The sequence below is a fragment of the Physeter macrocephalus genome, chromosome 8 (assembly GCF_002837175.3).
Source record: "Physeter macrocephalus isolate SW-GA chromosome 8, ASM283717v5, whole genome shotgun sequence".
In the NCBI taxonomy this organism is placed as follows: Eukaryota; Metazoa; Chordata; class Mammalia; order Artiodactyla; family Physeteridae; genus Physeter; species Physeter macrocephalus.
The window spans coordinates 141,179,290-141,185,450 of NC_041221.1; the positions used below are offsets into that span (position 1 = coordinate 141,179,290).

The following is a 6,161-nucleotide window of genomic DNA, read 5'->3' on the forward strand; positions in this document are numbered from 1 at the left end:
CAAGCTAGCCTAAGGCAGTTTCTGTTATTTGCATCCAAAGAGCCCTAATAAATACAGAGGGAGTAGGACCGCAACACAAATTCATCTAAAGCACAACATGATGCTGAATTGGCTAGCATTCTGCTTCATTCATCTGAACACATCTTGAACAGTGAGTGGCACAGTAAGTGATAAAAGATGGGGATGTGAGTCCAGTCTCCACCCTTTGCCAGTCCTGTGACCTTGAGTAAATCCATTTAGCCCACACTCAACACAGTGCCTCCCACAAAGCGGGTACTCAAAATATATCTGCAAGAGGAAGGACTCGGGGCAAGCAGCCGCCTACAGACTGGGTGCACTTACCTCTTCAAGACATTTCTCATCAATAAAATGGGAATAATATTGTCTCTTTATGTATCTCACAGAATCAGAATGTACCCAATCACTGTGTGATTAAAAGTCATTAAAAGGTTCAGGATGATGGGCAGGTCAAATAGAGACCCACTCGGAGTAAACAAACAATATTTATTTATCTAAAGCAAGGGCTGGCAAACTATAGCCCACAGGCCAAATCCAGCCACCACCTGTGTTTGTATGATCCACAAGATAAGAATGGTTTATACAAATGAACATTGGCAACCAATTTGATGGTAGGGAATACTAATTTTTAACCCCAACTCAGGTAAATGTTATCTCCCCCCCAAATAGAATTCCATTCTTTTAAGAATTATATGCTTAGTAGACTTTTATCGTAAAAACTATACTCAATTACTATTATTATAATTTTAATTTGTCAAAAAATGTGTGCACATTTGGTTCTCTCTTGTTACAAAGCACCTACAACAGTATCTTGATTTTGCCTATTGGCCCACAAGGTCTAACAAATTTACTATCTGGCTCTTTACAGAAAAACTTTGCCACTTTTAATCTAAACGATGTCCCTGGGAATTCCCTGGTGGTCCAGTGGTTAGGACTCTGCACTTCCACTGCAAAGATTCCGGTTCAATCCCTGGTTGGGGAACTAGGATCCTGCAAGCCACGTGGTGAGGCCATAACTAAATAAATAAACAAACAAACAATGTCCAAGAAGTCAACTCAGTCAGGGACATAGTACCAAAGTTATTTTTCTCATCAGCACTATTATTTTTAGAGTGCAATTTTGCAGAACATGGGGCTTTTTACAAATGCATATTTTGCAATATAGCAGGGTAAACCCGCAATAATGTCTGAGTAAGTGACAGTCACATCAGACCCTGCAGAAGCTCAACTATCCACTTCAAGCCCAGGCTTAAACAGGCGGAGCCAGCCTGGTGATGTGCTCACCAGGGTCAGGAACATATTATCAATATATACAGTATGTCTATGAAGTACAGTACAGTACCAAATATTCATCCATCACCCTCAGCCTCCCAGATTAAAACATTGTGCTCCAGGTTCATTCTTGAACCTAGATCTGTAAAACGAGAACCAAGGTCTATTACGCATAAAATCTCTAAGGTCATAACGATAGTTCTTTAGACCAGCCATTAAGCCTGTCCCACAAAACAAAACTAGGTAACATATGCATTATACCTGAATAAACCCTGGAAATAAGTGATTATGTTCACCAACATAATTAATAACAATAATAATGACAAATAATTTTTAAATATAATAAATAAAATAAAACAAATACTAATAAAATAATTTTAAAATATTTTGGAACACCTACAATAGGCATATAAAGGTGCATAAGAAATGGACTTTCCTAGGCAAGAAAACAGGATATATCAATCTCATACATAATGCTATATAAAACAGATGAAAAAAAGAATAGTACTACTTAAAACACAGGGTAACACAGGACCTTAGAACTTCAAGGTGGCCTCTGAATAACATTCATGGAAGCCTAAGCTCCCACAAGTATAGAGCTTGAAAACCACAGTAAAACACAATCAGGAGCTCCAAAACTCTATGTCTTCTTTGTCCAGAATATCAGGACAACAATAACAGCTATTTCCAAGGTTTGTGAGCATTAAATGAATTAATGATTAAATATTCTTTTTACTGAGTAGCACATGGTAAGCACTCCATAAATATTAGCTATTATTATTTTTTTACTAAATAGCTGTCATCACATTGTATATACAGTAAATATAATTATTCATTCTGATTATTTCTCTTTATTAGACTATAAGTATTCCCATATTATCACATAGTCTTCACTGGCATATTTTTAACTTAATGAGCCACAAATGGCACTTTAGTTTTACTTTGATTTGGATTTATGTAATAATTAGTGAGGGTAATTATCTTTGCATATATTTATTAATTGTATTTTTTTCTTGTTTTGTCTGTTCATGAGCCTTGTTCAAGAACCCAATGGGAATCTCCATGGTTTCTTAAAATTAATGTTGGTTCAGAGTGAAAAGAAGCTTACCTTCTGGGCACCCTGTCTTAAAAATGTGCTGGCAAAAGTTTCCAAAATGCAGTTGAGAAAACCAGCCCCCGTGATTGAAATCCTGCCTTTCTGAATGAACTCTGTCCTGCAAAAAAACAAAAATATATATCTTTGTAACACAACATTGTAAAGCAACTATACTCCAATAAAAATTAATTTAAAAAAATATATATATATATATACACATTTGGTGTCATTGGTGTCACCTTTGGTGTCATTCTATATTTGAATATTTAAATTATAGGGATTTCCAACAGCATAATTACCACTTATAATCAACACAAAATAATATCCATAGTAAATTCAATAATTGCCTATTACAGCAAAGACTTTATCAAAAGGAGACTTCCAGTTTATATAATATAAGCAACGTATTATATTCAAATTAAAGACTATTCATTTCAAGTTGCTAAGAGAGTAGATTTTAAAAGTTCTCACCACACACACAAACTGTACCTATGTGAGGTAAAGGATGTGTTAAACAACCTTATTGTGATCATTATTTTGCAATATATACATATATCAAATCATTACACTGTACATCTTAAACTCACACAATATTACATGTCACTTACATCTCAATAAAGCTGGAAAGAAGAGAAAACACATGGGTACATTATTCTGATTATAAAAACTGCAGAACAGAGAATTTTTATTTATACCTAACAAATAATTCAATGATCAAACTGTGATAGTCAGGACAGTCAACGAGCTTTAAGAATCTCTACCTGACCCAAAATAAATTTAACTTACTCTAAGTAAATATATATAAATATATGTATTTATATATATATTTCTCATTCCATGCTACAAAATGTCTTGTTAAAATTGAGTATGGGGGGCTTCCCTGGTGGCGCAGTGGTTGCGCGTCCGCCTGCCGATGCTTGAGTATGAGACAATAATCAGCTGTATGATCTCAGGTAAATCTCTTAACTCAGTTTCCTCCCATGAAAATTGGGAATAATTATAGTACCTTCCTTTTACAACTAGTGTCAGAAGTAAATGAATTAATACATACAACAGGAACATGAACAGTTCCTGACACAAAGTAAGGAACTTATTATATGTTAGCCACCATTACTAAAGAGAGATAGACAGACAGAGACAGGAAAGAAGCCTGGAATGACTTCTTTAATCTTAGATTAGAAAAGGAGGTGAGGCAGATTATATGTGCCACTAACCTATTTAAAGTTCTACCCATATTGGGACTTCCCTGGTGGCGCAGTGGTTAAGAATCCGCCTGCCAATGCAGGGGACAACGGGTTTGAGCCCTGGTCCGGGAAGATTCCACATGCTGCGGAGCAACTAAGCCTGTGTGCCACAACTACCGAGCCTGCGCTCTAGAGCCCACGAGCCACAACTACTGAAGCCCGCGTGCCACAACTACAGAAGCCCACGCGCCTAGAGCCTGTGCTCCACAACAAGAGAAGCCACCGCAATGAGAAGCCCGTGCACCGCAACGAAGAGTAGCCCCCGCTCGCCGCAACTAGAGAAAGCCTGCACACAGCAACGAAGACCCAACACAGCCAAAAATAAATACATACATTTATTAAAAATTAAAAAAATAGTTCTACCAATATTAATTATCTCCATTTCATAAAGCAAAGATTTGAATAACACTTGAGAGTGATGTCATAAAGATGGCAGGATAGGAAGCCCCAGGCCCTCATTCCCCCAGAGAGACCCCAACTTATGGGCCAAGTTGCCTTTATGAGAAGTACATAAACCAGCTAAGAGACTGCAGCACCCCAGGCAAGTACAAAGCCAAGCAGAGCCACACTGAAGTGAACAAAAATGTTTGCTGCATTTACCTGCCACAGTCCCCATCCAGCCAGCACAGGGCACCACAATCAGGAAAAAAACCCTGACTCCTGGCTTCTCCTTGGAAGGAAAGAAAAGAGCGGAATGTATAGCTAACATTCTGACTTTACAGTGGGCTGTCCAAGGAACTGGTTTCTGTCTTGCCTGACTCAGAATGCTGAAGGGAACAGCAGCATACTTTGGATGTCTGGGGGCTGCTAAGAACAAAAGCAAGCATGGTGGCTTGTTATAGCACCAAAGAATCTACAGTACCACAAACAGACACCAGGGAGAGCAAGAGAATATGAGCTCTTGATAACAGGGGCAAACCTTCTAACTGGAAAATTACACACACAAGCCCCAAAGAGAAACATCCTCACAAAAGACATGAGGGGGGCCCCCCAAAAAATCTCTACCCAGGCTGATGGGTGAAGGTCTTCCCCTGCACAAAGCCAGTATGCAAGGGTGGGAGAGATGGCTGTCTTCTCAAATGCCCAAGTCGCAACAAAAGATCAGAAAGTAAACAAAGAAACAAGGAAACAAGGCCCAACCAAAATAATAAGATAAATCTCTGGAAACCAATCCTAAAGAAATAGAAATCTATTAATTACCTGACAAAGAATTCAAAATAACCACCTGAAAGTTGGTCAATAAGTTAAAAGACAACAGAGGTAGACAACTAAATGAAATCAGGAAAATGAGGCATGAACAAAATAAGAATATCAACAAAGAGATAGAAACTAATTATAAGAAAAAGAAAAAAAAAACAGAAATCCAGGAACTGAAGAATAAAATATAAAAACTGAAAAATTCACTAGAAGGGTTAAACACCAGATTTGATCAAGCAGCAGAAAGAATCAGTGAACTTGAAGACAAGTCATTTAAAATTACTGAGTCAGGGGCTTCCCTGGTGGCGCAGTGGTTGCGCGTCCGCCTGCCGATGCAGGGGAACCGGGTTCGCGCCCCGGTCTGGGAGGATCCCACGTGCCGCGGAGCGGCTGGGCCCGTGAGCCATGGCCGCTGAGCCTGCGCGTCCGGAGCCTGTGCCCCGCAACGAGAGAGGCCACAACAGAGGGAGGCCCGCATACCACAAAAAAAAAAAAAAAAAAAAAAAAAAAATTACGTTATCACCATGTTAGCAGATAGAAGGAGGGCTGATATCTGTGAAAACCTTTTCAATAAGCGTCCAATTCATTCAGCATCTGTGATGGTATTCTATGGAGCACAAAAAAAAAAAAAAAAAAAAAAAAAAATTACTGAGTCAGAGGAGAATGAAAAAGGAAAAAGAAAAAAGAATGAAGAAAAGTTAAGATGGCCTAATGGACTTACGGGACATCATGAAGTGGTCAATGTACACATTACGGGAGTGCCAGAAGGAGAGGAGAGAAAGAAAGAAGCAAAGAGCCTATTTGAAGAAATAATGGCAGAAAACTTCCCAAATTTGAGGAAGAAAATGGACATCCAAATTCAAGAAGCTCAACGATGCCAAAGAGGATAAATCCTAAAGAGACCCACATCAAGACTTTTATAATCAAATCATCAAGTCACAGACAATGAGAGAGAATCTTGAAAGCAGCAAGAAAAAAAGCAACTTGTCACATAATAGGGAGCCCACATAAAATTTTCAGCAATTTCTCAGGAGAAACTTAGTAGGCCAGAAAAAAATGGTATGATATATTCAAAGTGCTAAAGAAAAAAAAAACTGTAAATCAAGAATATTGTATTTGGGCACAAAAACAGAAATATAGATCAATGAAACAGGATAGAAAGCCCAGAGATAAACCCACACACATATGGTCACCTTATCTTTGATAAAGGAGGCAAGAATATACAGTGGAGAAAAGACAGCCTCTTCAATAAGTGGTGCTGGGAAAACTGGACAGCTACATGTAAAAGTATGAAATTAAAACACTCCCTAACACCATGCACAAAAATAAACTCA

At 38.3% G+C, this 6,161-nt stretch overlaps 1 long non-coding RNA gene across 2 annotated transcripts in view; it reads right to left on the reverse strand.

Annotated features, from left to right (window-relative positions):
* Positions 1-785: 785 nt before the first annotated feature.
* LOC114486775 (uncharacterized) overlaps positions 786-6,161 on the reverse strand; it is a 26,270-nt gene continuing 20,894 nt past the window's right edge. For both annotated transcript variants that reach the window (XR_008618140.1, XR_008618139.1), the window contains exons 2-3: positions 2,399-2,504; positions 786-1,034 (exon numbers count right to left, since the gene is read on the reverse strand). This is a non-coding gene — a long non-coding RNA (uncharacterized lncRNA). The remainder of the gene's footprint in view (positions 1,035-2,398; positions 2,505-6,161) is intronic.